The 12070-nt window shown below is 47.7% G+C and overlaps 1 long non-coding RNA gene across 1 annotated transcript in view; it reads right to left on the reverse strand.

Annotated features, from left to right (window-relative positions):
- The window catches only part of LOC311585349, a 34465-nt gene that overhangs the window by 2370 nt on the left and 20025 nt on the right, over positions 1-12070 (reverse strand). The window contains exons 8-11 of the long non-coding RNA XR_014775195.1: positions 3837-3914; positions 3547-3656; positions 1748-1853; positions 1230-1330 (exon numbers count right to left, since the gene is read on the reverse strand). This is a non-coding gene — a long non-coding RNA (uncharacterized lncRNA). The remainder of the gene's footprint in view (positions 1-1229; positions 1331-1747; positions 1854-3546; positions 3657-3836; positions 3915-12070) is intronic.

Raw genomic sequence — 12070 nt, forward strand, 5'->3', positions numbered from 1 at the left:
AGGGGTCTAGTGCAGGGCTCTGTGCTGCACACAGTGTGGCCAGTGTGTAGGAAGAGGGGTCTAGTGCAGGGCTCTGTGCTGCACACAGTGTGGCCAGTGTGTAGGAAGAGGGGTCTAGTGCAGGGCTCTGTGCTGCACACAGTGTGGCCAGTGTGTAGGAAGAGGGGTCTAGTGCAGGGCTCTGTGCTGCACACAGTGTGGCCAGTGTATAGGAAGAGGGGTCTAGTGCAAGGCTCTGTGCTGCACACAGTGTGGCCAGTGTGTAGGAAGAGGGGTCTAGTGCAAGGCTCTGTGCTGCACACAGGGTGGCCAGTGTGTAGGAAGAGGGGTCTAGTGCAAGGCTCTGTGCTGCACAGAGTGTGGCCAGTGTACAGGAAGAGGGGTCTAGTGCAAGGCTCTGTGCTGCACACAGTGTGGCCAGTGTACAGGAAGAGGGGTCTAGTGCAAGGCTCTGTGCTGCACACAGGGTGGCCAGTGTGTAGGAAGAGGGGTCTAGTGCAGGGCTCTGTGCTGCACACAGTGTGGCCAGTGTGTAGGAAGAGGGGTCTAGTGCAGGGCTCTGTGCTGCACACAGTGTGGCCAGTGTGTAGGAAGAGGGGTCTAGTGCAAGGCTCTGTGCTGCACACAGGGTGGCCAGTGTGTAGGAAGAGGGGTCTAGTGCAGGGCTCTGTGCTGCACACAGTGTGGCCAGTGTGTAGGAAGAGGGGTCTAGTGCAGGGCTCTGTGCTGCACACAGTGTGGCCAGTGTGTAGGAAGAGGGGTCTAGTGCAGGGCTCTGTGCTGCACACAGTGTGGCCAGTGTGTAGGAAGAGGGATCTAGTGCAGGGCTCTGTGCTGCACACAGTGTGGCCAAATTGTATGATTCTTCGATTTTTTAGTCAGAGGAGGAATTTTAACCTGATTTCAGGGACAAAGAAATAATTAAGCTGAGAACTAAGTCAGAACTTGATGAAATAGCCCTTCTATAGTTTCCTGGGTCAGGTACACAATGAAGGGTTTAGGTGAAGAAGGCTTGGGATCCTGTAGCTTTACAGCTGCCACGAAAAACTATGCTGCTCTCACCCAGTTCCCCCGCTGCACTCTCTAACTCAGGCTTTTACAAAGAAAAGTCAATTTATGTGAAATACGTGTTATTTCTCCTTTGCTTTTTTCCTTTCCAATAAAAGCACACATTTGCCATTAGAAGGATTAGAATCCTGGGTAGAAGAATTTATCCTTGAACTACTCACCTCAGTGTTTCAGGTTTCATCCCTGGTGGGTTGGGGATAACCTCGGACAGCTTGATCTCTCAGCCCTGTTTGCGGTCTGCTGGTGCCAAAGGCGGAGTTCTCTTAAAAAGGGGATGGAGGGAGGGAAGTGCAAAGAGGGGAAGGAACATTTGTGAGAACTCACAAGGCACTTTACAGTTTATTTCCTAGAATAACCTGCAATAGATATCGCTCTTGTCTGGATTTACAGAGTAGAAAACCCAAGATTAAAACCTTCTCCCCCTCTATATGCTCATAGGGTATGAAGTCTCTTCTTGGTAGCCTGCTATCCTTCCCCTGAGTGCCACTGGGCTTCCCCATCAATGGGATGTGGTCAGATATGGGGCACCAGACTTCATGTGAAAGTCAGTCCCCACTCTCCACTCAGCTGTGGAGAATGTCCTGTCCATTGGCTAGATCTGAGTGGGGGTTCGAAGTTTACTGCATGTATATTCTTTGGTTGGTGCAGGAGTCCCATGAAACTCCTGCATTCTGCATACCTGAAAAACCGGTACTTGTGGACAGAGATGCTAAGGCCCACTGCCAGCTCTGGGCTGGCTCCTTCAAACACACCTCTTGTTGCCTCTGGGTGATTTGTAGCTGAACCTGGCGAAAAAGGTAGGCCCTTTCCAGAAAATGCTTTATTTACACATTGTCCTCATTTCACTGTGTTTTTTTCCTTAGGAGCCTCACTGTGTTTTACAACTTCTGTTGTTAATAGTTATTTAAGAGAAACATTTCAAGTTTTAAGTGGATGCAATTCTTATCTTAAATAATATCTATTGTATCACAATTACCTACATTATTTTATTTCAACAAACTTGATGGTGAGGCATCTTGGGATTCCCATATTTAGATAAAACAGAGTCAGTAGCCAGCCAGTGTCACCCCCCCTTACTCAGCTTCTTTAAACTTAAAAAAAAAAAAGGTTTTTTTTGAGACAGGGTCATTCTATGTTACCCTGGCTGCCCCAGAACTCACTCTGTTGAACAGGCTAGCCTTGAACTCAAAGGGATCCTCCTGCCTCTGTCTCCTGAATGCTGGAATGAAAGGCATACACCACTGTGCCTGGCTAGTATTCATTTTAAAAAGATTTTATCTATTTTTATTTCATGTGTATGATGGGTGTTTTGTCCGCATGCATGTCTGTGCATTGCATGTATGCACTGTCCATAAAGGCCAGAAGATGGTCTCGGAGCCGGTGGAACTGGAGTTACAGAAGGCTCTGCGCTGCAGTGTGGGTGCTGGGAGCCTAACCTGGGCCCTCCGGAAGAGCAGCCAGCCCCTCAGGGGCTGAGTCACCGCGCAGGCCCGCAGGCACTCTTATCGTCTAGGGAGACACAACATAATACGTCAGTGCTTCATGACCATGCAAAACTTTCTTAGTTTATGACGCAAACAGTATCCCCGTGCTGTGAGTTTGCTCTGCTGTGCGTGACAGGGCAGACCCACAGACAGATGCTGCCTCTCTGACAGCTTCCGGTGACAGTGCTGCTGTTGGGATTTCATGTCCCTCCTCCTGGTGATCTTTGAGTGTAGACATGTAGCCAGGCTATCCCTCTTATGATAGACTTGGTCCCTGTTCTAAGATATGGCGTCCCACTTCAGCAAGTCATTTGGAGCTTCAGATAGTTTGTGGCAATGTTTTCTTTAAAAACACGTTTAATAACTTTATACAATCTTAGCTATTCATATGTTTGCTATCCTGCGGCCCGGCTCTCACATACACATTTTTTTGTTTGTTTGTTTGTTTGGTTTTTGAGGTCAGGGTCTCATACAACCCAGGCTTCCTCTTCCACATCAACCTCTTCCTCCTTTTCATTCATTTCCTTCTTCCCTTTCTCCCTGCTTTTCTTCCTCTTCTTCATTCTGCATTTTAGGAGGCTAGCCGGGAATCTTTCTAATGGAGCTGTGCGCGAAGTCTGGCTATGTTCACCTGCATGCGTCTTTCCTCAGCACAGTCAGCGGCTAAGGGCCTCTGCCTTCTACTCTGTCAGCTTCAGCTGCCTCCCCGAATGCCATGGGCATGCACAGCCTGCTCAGAGGCCACTCCTCTCCTCCAAGTCAGCTGAGAGGCACTGACTCTCCCTACCAACCTGTGTCCCCTTCTGCCTGTGACAGGAGGATGTGGCGGCCACCTCAAGCAGAATTCTGGCTAAGGCATTCTCCAATTCTTCCAGCAGGGCTATGAGACCGTATCTGTGTGCGGTAGTGCTTTCTCTACAGTGTTTCCTCAGAAGCTGGTGTTTTCCATAAAAAACACTACTTTCTCCTAAAAATTAAAACAAACAAGCCCCACCTCTCCCAGTTGCCATGTGGTAGCTGTGGTACATGTTGGTATACATCTTGTCCTGTGTGTCACTTGGTCAGTTGGGAAGAAGGAGTGGTCCTCTTCATTATTCTTGTGACCTAGACATGCCAGTCGGAAGGGAAAATGGGCCCCATAGCAGGCAGCATTTGAGGCCCATGCTGAGAGAGAGGAACTCAGGAATTCGGCCAGATATGTGGTTGGTCTTTGGGGGCTGCAGGGACCAGGCATGGGGTGCCACTCCTGCTTCCTTCTCCAGGATAATCTGCTGGAATTCTCACCAGCCAGGCTCTTCCCAGCTGCTGTTCTGGCTCCCCAGTTCACAGTCTTCTGTGTAGATGGCAGAAGGGAACTTCCTCCTGTGGAAAAGGGGAGGGATGTCATGAGGTACTTCCCAGATGGAGGCTGTCCCTGAGAATGGCCCACAAAGATGGCTGTGGTTTCCCCAGGCCCAGGAGAACGTCCTGAGCCCTTTGCAAGCCCCAGGTGCCGCAGGCAGAACTCCGCCCTGCAGCGGAAGAGACTGGATCTGTTCCTGGCTTGGCTTAAGTGTAGGGCTTGGCTAGCCCTCCGTGTAACGGAGCCTCAACTCTATTTTCCATAGAAAGAAGGAGTCAGGGCTCCGAGAGGTTTTTAAATTGCTTCCAACTTTAATATTCCACCAGCGTGTTAAGCAGAGACTTTGGAATCTGTAACTCACTTATGAGAGGGGTGAGGCTGAGGGAAGGTAGCGAGGTGAGTGTTAGAGTGAGGCATGGAGGAAGGGAAGAGCTTCTAAAAGGCAGGGAAGGCAGTGAATGAGCCAGGCTGCACAGTCTGCAGTTCAGGCCACAAAACCGGGCCCCCGTTCTGCTCCGGCAGTCCTTCAAAGGCGGGTCCACATCAGCCCCCACGGAGTGGCCAGGGATGAGCTCTCATACAACACTGGTTTTCTCAAAAGCAGCCACAAAGCAGCAAAGGCACTCTTCCCCCACACCTTAACCAGAGAGAAACCTGGCTCTCCACCCAAGAGAGCGCTGTCCTCAGCTGTTTGCTTCTGAATAAGATGAGCAGTTTGCTGGCTTCAGGAATTTGATTGACAGGTGTATATTGCTAAGGAAACACTGAATTTCAAAGACTGACTTAAGAAATGCTGCTCTTTGTTCCCACCCAACCCCTCTGCATTCTCTGGACTTCTGTGGCTCCAGGCCTTACAAGAAAAATGCATTTCTCAACTAGTCTGGTCCATACCACCAGTTTTGCTAAAGTCCCAGGTACAGTCAGCCTCACTCTGTGGCAGAAGCTGGGGAGCTCCTATCGCTTGTCAGTGAGCAGCCACCAAGGATCACATTTGGCTTTGTTTGAAGGAACTAAGTGCCCCTCATCACTTTTGTTTGTAGAAGCATCTACTGGAGGGCACATAAAAGTGGGAGCTGCTGGGGAGACCCTGAGGAGAAGAGTCTGTCTGCCTGCTGCCTTCCTTTCTCACTTGAAAAGCCTCTTGGCTGATTGATGTGTGGTTTGGATGCAGGACTCTGGAGTCCGCGCCTGTCACGCACGGCTGGCTCTCAGCAGAACTCTCACTAGGTGAACAGCAACGAGGTGGATACTAATTGGTTCATTCCAGCACATCTTCCCAGGAAGTGTGACAGACTTTTACATTCCAGTGGCCATGAGGCAAAACATGGCATGTATATAAGAGAGGAGCCCGTTGAAAATAAAAACAACTTTCACTGATTGTTTTCCAAGTTCTGTTGGAGAAAACAACAACAACAATAACAACAACAACAAAACAAAACCAAAAAACCGAGCAGCTCTTCAAAGAAAGGAGTATCTCCTGCCGGCGAGAGATTTGCAAGGGAGGTGGGCAAGAGATGTGAGGCCTGGCACACTGCTGGCCTCTTATTTGAAGAACTGAAGAGGTTGGGGAAGGTTGGATGTCTTGGCTTATGTAGAGCACTGATTGCAGATGTTTACGGGAAAGGCCCGACCTGAAAGGAAGCTACCTGTGTGGAAACTTGAGCTTCCTGCAAACACTGTAAGTCTTCCGCACCTGATCCCTGAGCAGCAGCGCCCGCCACTAGATTGACGGCAGTTCACCGCAAAGGGAAAAGGTCATACAGTTCTGTGTCATTTTTTACCATCGCTGTGAAGGCGAATCCCCTCAAAGGGCAAGAGACAGATGGCCTGAGAGTCATTCCGAGGTTGGTGCTGGTGACAGTAAGAGACTTCATCCTGACCTAAGAAGGGGCGGGAGGCACCGAGATGGACTCCCCTTGGGTGAGGCAAACGGTATCTTGTGTTGTCTAAGCTGATTCTGACAGCTAATGATTGTTCTCCCAAACACACTGGCAAAGGTGAAGTCCCAGAAAGGAATAGAGTCGGCATTCTTTTTGAAAACACTTATGGGTGCATTTACATACTTGTGTGAGCATGTGCATGGCCGCGTGAGGACTGCCACATGTGAGATGAACCCAGTGTGCAGCTGCCCTCGTTCCCTGAGCGTCCCACTGGCCCAACTCCGCCCACACCACTGGTTCCCGGACTTCAGGTCTCCTCCTCCTGTACCCACATGAGGTGGGGTTTCCTTACCAACCCTCTCTGTGCTCCCACACTTTCCAACCCTTCTTCTAGACACTTCCTTCCATCTTTCCTTTGCTCTAAGCTCGGTCTGCACAAGGGAGCTGTGGCGGTGGCACCTCAAGGTTCCTACTAGGTAGGAAGTGTGGACAATCAGCATCTGCATGAGATTGGGTAGCTCCTGCCTCCAGGTTCCAGCCCTGGTTCCCATTGTCGATGGACAGCAATGTGGAAGTGTAAGCCAAATACACCCCTTCCTCCCCGGCCTGTTGTTGACCATGCTGTTCCACCACAGCAATGGAAGCCCTAACAATCACAGCAGGGAAGGGCACACTGTCCTAACTGTAACATGCAAGGCTGTTGTGATGGTTGAACTTGGGTTTTGGAAATGCCTTTTTCCCCCTTCTCCCTCTATTCTAGTCACCATAGATTTCTGGGTGCCTATCATACTTGAGGGTCTGTCCCCATCACTGAGGATAAAAGCATGAAGCCATACAGAGCTGTCCTGTTTCCCCAGACATTGCCCACTTAGGCTTTGTCCATGTAGAGGTAGTTATTGCCTACCCATTCCTGTGACCTTCGCCAGCCCCGCCTGCCAGGACATTTGAACAGCTCCTGTCCTACTGCTATAAACTGTGGCTGGAGAAGTCTCTCCTAGACTCCATCCCTTTCTTTTCTGACCGGGTCAGGAGCACCTGCTGTCATTGCCGGTGTGAATGAAGATGCACAGATTGCTCTGAGTAAATTCATCCAGTCAGGTGTCAAGTACGGCCACATCTCTCCTCATGACCTGGAGCCGAAGGGGGATGTGAGGGCACTTGGAGACAGAGAGGAGGAGTCCACGTGACCGAAGATGCAAGGACAAGAATCATGAAGCCACTAACCAAGGGACAGATATGGACGAATGTTGGTAGCTCACCTCGGCAAGCACAGAGGACTTTCCTGGAACCTCACACCAGGCTGGTTCTGTCCGCACCAAGAGACTTCAGCTCCATAGATTCTGCAAACTGTGGCTTCTACAGTTGTAACTTTGTGGAATGTCTTTACAGCAGTGTTGGAAAGCGCTCACTCTTGTTACTTGTGGACTGTTAATTAGCCCACACTCAGCACACCCTTCTTCCCCTTTGAGGTTCCTGCCCCCAGGTTCCACCTCCTGAACTCTTCTTTCCATTGCCAACGACCAGGATTCCAAATGATGGCCCTCAAATCACTACACACTTTGGCTTCTGACTCACACTTTTCCATCTTGGATCCTGCCATCCGCCCCATGACCTTAACATCCAGGAAGACTTCTAGCTCCTTAGTTAGAATTCAAGTTGCTTGGCTCCCTGTACCCTTGGGATTCTTTTCACTTGGCATCCTAGTGTCCTTCCACATGCTCACCCTCGGCCTCAGTGGCACTCCAAAGCATTGTACGCTAGGAGTCTTAGACTCCATCTGCCATGCCCTAACCCTCCCTCATCCTTTCCTTTCCTCGGATGCTTTGGCTGACTTCCCATCCACACCCTGGCCACAGGCAGGCCAGTGTACCACAGGAAGATGCACCTCAGCCACGAGTCTTCAAGTTCCCAGCTCTCTCATCTGTTTGGTTCTCAGTGGAAACTGGAATGGAAACTCCTGGCCTGACACCAGCTAAGTCATATGCCAACACCTCCTTCCCTCAACAGCACACTTGTCCCCTCTAACTCCAGTCGGTTGCCTGTGGTCCTTCCATTGCTCCCTGTTAGAACATTCCTCCAGCCTTCTTGATGCCACACGTGTCTTCTCCAGATAGTTCATAGCTGAATTTCAGTTCTTTACTAAGGATCCTGAGAATACGGAACAATGCTGGAAAATTCTGGTGCCTCCTTGCTGCACTGTAAAGATGTCTTTCCTTTGTTAGATAATTTGTTAGCTGGTCATTACCATTGTTTCAAAAACACCACAGACTACTTCAGTTTGTAGCCATTAAAATGTTCTTCTTGGGGTTGGAGGGAGGGCTCATTGATTATGAACATTCGCTGCTCTAACATAAAACCTGGGGTTGAGTCTTAGCACCCACAGGACATCTAACTCATCCATCTGTCAGTCCAGTTCCGGGGGACCTTATGCCTTCTTCTGGCCTCAGTAGGAACCACATTCATGTGGTGCACATACAGACATGCAGGCAAGCACTTATACACATAAAAATTCTTACAAAAATATTATTTTTTGTATGTTTAACATGTCTTTATTTTTGAACTCTAGCATAGGGTTTAACATTAAGTGTGGAGTCCTGACAGTCAAGTCCCCCAAAGCAGTTAACTATCATGACAAGTCCTCTGGTGTGCTTCTTACCAGTTAATAGGCAGGTGTGCTGGATAGTTTTAAATTATATTTTATGTAGTTATTTGTGTGCATGCATGTGTGTATGCATGCATATGTGAAAGTCAGAGAGTTGAGATAACTTGGAGGAATCAGTTCTCTCTTTCTGCTATATGGGGTTTGGAAAATCATTGAACTCAGGTGTAAGGCTTGGTGGCAAAAGCCTTTACCCATTGAGCCATCTTGTCTACCCAGTCATGGTTTTCAACTCCTCCTTTGTGTTTGCACTCCTGCATTTCCTTGTCAGCTCGCCCACCTTCTCTGTAGCTTGCACATCCTGTGATGTTTTGCATGCCCTAAGTTGTTTAGTTGGAGTTTTCTTCTCTGTTGCTGTCCTGTGTTCTGGTATACAGATGACCTTCATTCTCTGCCTGGCCAAGAGAAGCCCATCTTACTCCCACTTCTGTGCCTTAACAGGCTGCAGCTCAGAGACTGGCAACCAATGCTTTGAATAAGGCCCCTGAATGGTCAGGAGACACACTGTTACCAGCCGTGGTGTGCAGCTAACTGTAGACCTGGCCAGCCGCAGGCCGCCTCTGTATCTCAACCAGCAAGAGAAGATGGGGAGGAACATGGAATCCTAATAATACAACTCAAACTCAAGGGCTGGCCAACTTATCTATGTTCTATTAGAGTAAATTTCAAAAACATGATGAATGGTAACTCAGCACCTTCTGAGTTGCTTTTGCTAACTTCTATTGATATTTTTCAGATGAGCCTAACTTTCTTTAAAAGTACGATATCTGCAAGGCATAAGCTTACCCATTAGATAGGGACAAAGGTGTCTCTTACAGATTGCCACTACATATGTTATTTTAGGCTACAAGCAACAATTATTCCATGTACTTTAGGAATTATTTCTTTTAACTAAGACTTTGCTGTTCACAATGACACTACAGTCTACCTTTTCATACCTTTAAAACATTATTTAGTCAATATTTATCATAGTTTGTGATCGACTTTTCTAGAAAGAGAATAAAGAAAGTTCTCTGGTCAACAACCAAAACTCCTTTTCTAAGAGTTTGTATAATTTGTTTGTTTGTTTGAGACAGGGTTTCTCTATGTAGTCCTGGGTGTCCTGGACTTACTTTGTAGACTAGGCTGGCCTCAAACTCATAGAGGTCCACCTGCTTCTGTCTCCCCAAGTACTGGGATTACAGGCGTGCACCACCATGCCAGGTTTTATGTATAATTTTAAACAATATTTTTATTTATTGTTTAAGGATCTCAGCCATGTGTACATTGTTATCTCTCATATCTGTATTCTAGCTTCAAGTCTTTTGTGTGTTTAACATGGAGCTCGTGTGGAAGCCAGGAAACCAAAAAGGCTCCAGTGGGGAGAGGGCACTTAACAGAAAGAGGATGGTGGAAAACAAGTAGACGAGCACAGAGTAGAGAGACACTGGGGCTGGGAAAGTTTAAACAGCTATGGGGAGACGAGGGGGAATGGCAAAAAGATTAACCAAAATCAAAGTGCTTGCAAAAGCCTCGTGGCAAACTATGCTCTTGCAACTGAATTAGAAAATATAATCAGAAGGTTCTGTACTGGGCACTTCTCTACTGCTGCGATAAAACACACCGACCAAGGAAACTTCCAGAAGCAAAAGTTTATTTGGGCTTACATTTCCAGAGGCTTGGAGTCCATGATGGCAGAGGGTAGGCAACAGGAAAAGGAAGTCAAGGGGTCACATCTTGAACTACAAGCATGAAGCAAAGAGGAGAAAAACAGAAATTGCGCGAGTCTTTAAACTGTCAGTGCCCATCTCCAGTGATACGTACTCCAACAAGGTCGGCGTACCTCCTCAACCTCCCATACAGTGCCACCAACTGAGTGTTTGAACGCTGGAGGCTATGGGGGGGCATTTCTCACTCAACTTGTCACAGAATAGTAGAGCACATAAGATGAAAATAGAGAAAACACTGGGAGGAGGTGGGGAGGTTTAAAATGAAAGCAGGGTTAGGGTAGAAGAATAGGAAAGACTGGGTTAGGAATGGGTTAACCAAAACTGTAGATGTGTGGGGAAAAAAAATCCTTGTGTAATTTTCAATAATCTGTTTTCAGTACCCAGAGTTTCTCAAAGATTAGGTAGGTCAGAGTTAATTTTTAACTAACTGAACCAGAGAGGCACATATAAGTATGCTCCCTTAGCCCTTAGAGAGCCTGGACCCTGCTCTGTCATGAGCTCATTTTACGAAGGTTTCAATTTCCTCCTAAGCATGTTGATTCTTTACCATGGTGAAACTGGAGTCAACACAGAATTTAGACACTCCTCCCTTTCAGCTCGTATCCAAATGCATGCAGAGTCAAGAACCTACACGTGTCTTACTCCTGCACCCCCCCCCCCCGGCCTGCCCAAACTTCAACAACATTTTTACAATAAATCCTTCAACTTTCTTCCTATGATGTCTTCTCGTTTATTGACATTTTGGTTAACAGTTTTGTGTATTAGTGTCTCTCTAAGCATAGAACAGATGCTAACTCTATAAGCAGTTGCAAAGGTTCCCAGGGGGCACAGTGTTTCCTGCTTTGCCTGAGTGGAGGCAACCGAACTGCAATTTGGACTCAGGCTGAGTAAAAACGAAATGTTTTCAAAACCTAGCTGGTTGTGTGGATTTAACTCATCTGCCGCTCACCACTTTCCTTTGTATTGTATTAGCCTGAAATTTTATGGACCGTACAGATTACAGCACCTCTAATGTATGACATTAAGCACCCCTTTAATGCGCTTGCAATGCATATATGGCCTGATTTAATTTCAAGCTTTTTTTTTCAACACGGTGTTCTGTGTGAGGTTTTCTAGCCTGTGCACTAACTTGAAATGAGGCAGCGGACTGGAAGGCCGTGTTACAAGGTTGGGGTAGTTATCTTTATTTCCTTCACACACACTTAATACCATGCGCAGGCTCAAGGGCAGCCGGCGGTACATCCTAATGTGATGGCTGGGGGACTCGGCAGATTCCAGCCATGTGTGTGGCATGTGTTAAATCGGAAAATACCGGGAACTGAAATTTACCATGGACGCTAGTCGTCAGGGAGCCGGCAGCCAGTGGGCGTCCCAGAGCATGTGGCAGTCAAGTCCGAAGGCCTCACAGCTCACAGCCGTCACTACACACACTTGTTGCTTTGTTTTTTGTTTTTGTTTTTCTATTAAGGTTTGTCTCAAATGAACAAAAGAGGAAATATCTCCTAAATCAATGGAATGGCTTTTTTTTTGTGTGTGTGTGAATTAAGACAAATCTGACTTTATTTAACCTGAGGTTTAGATGTAGATTACAAGTGTTCTCCGCAGTTTGCTGCCCACTCACCATCTTGACCACACGCGTGCTTACGGGTGACGAAGGGAGTCTGCTTTAAATGGTCAGTTAAGTAAGCAGTAACTTGTAGCTCTCCCAGGGGCCTCCCCTCTTCTACCTGCACAGAACCGTGCCTCCCCAGAGATGTTCTGTTCTGTGCTCAGCCTCAGGCTCCACACACTTGCCTGCTTCCACCTGGTACCCACGAAGCCTAAATTTTGGCTTTGGCGTTTATTCTTCACGATGGGCAAGGTGCAGCGGCTGTACTTTATAAGGAAAATGCATGGTTCTACGAAGATGACACAGCTTGCACATTTCT

This window comes from Acomys minous, assembly GCF_964271855.1.
Source record: "Acomys minous genome assembly, chromosome: 15".
Taxonomy (NCBI): domain Eukaryota; kingdom Metazoa; phylum Chordata; class Mammalia; order Rodentia; family Muridae; genus Acomys; species Acomys minous.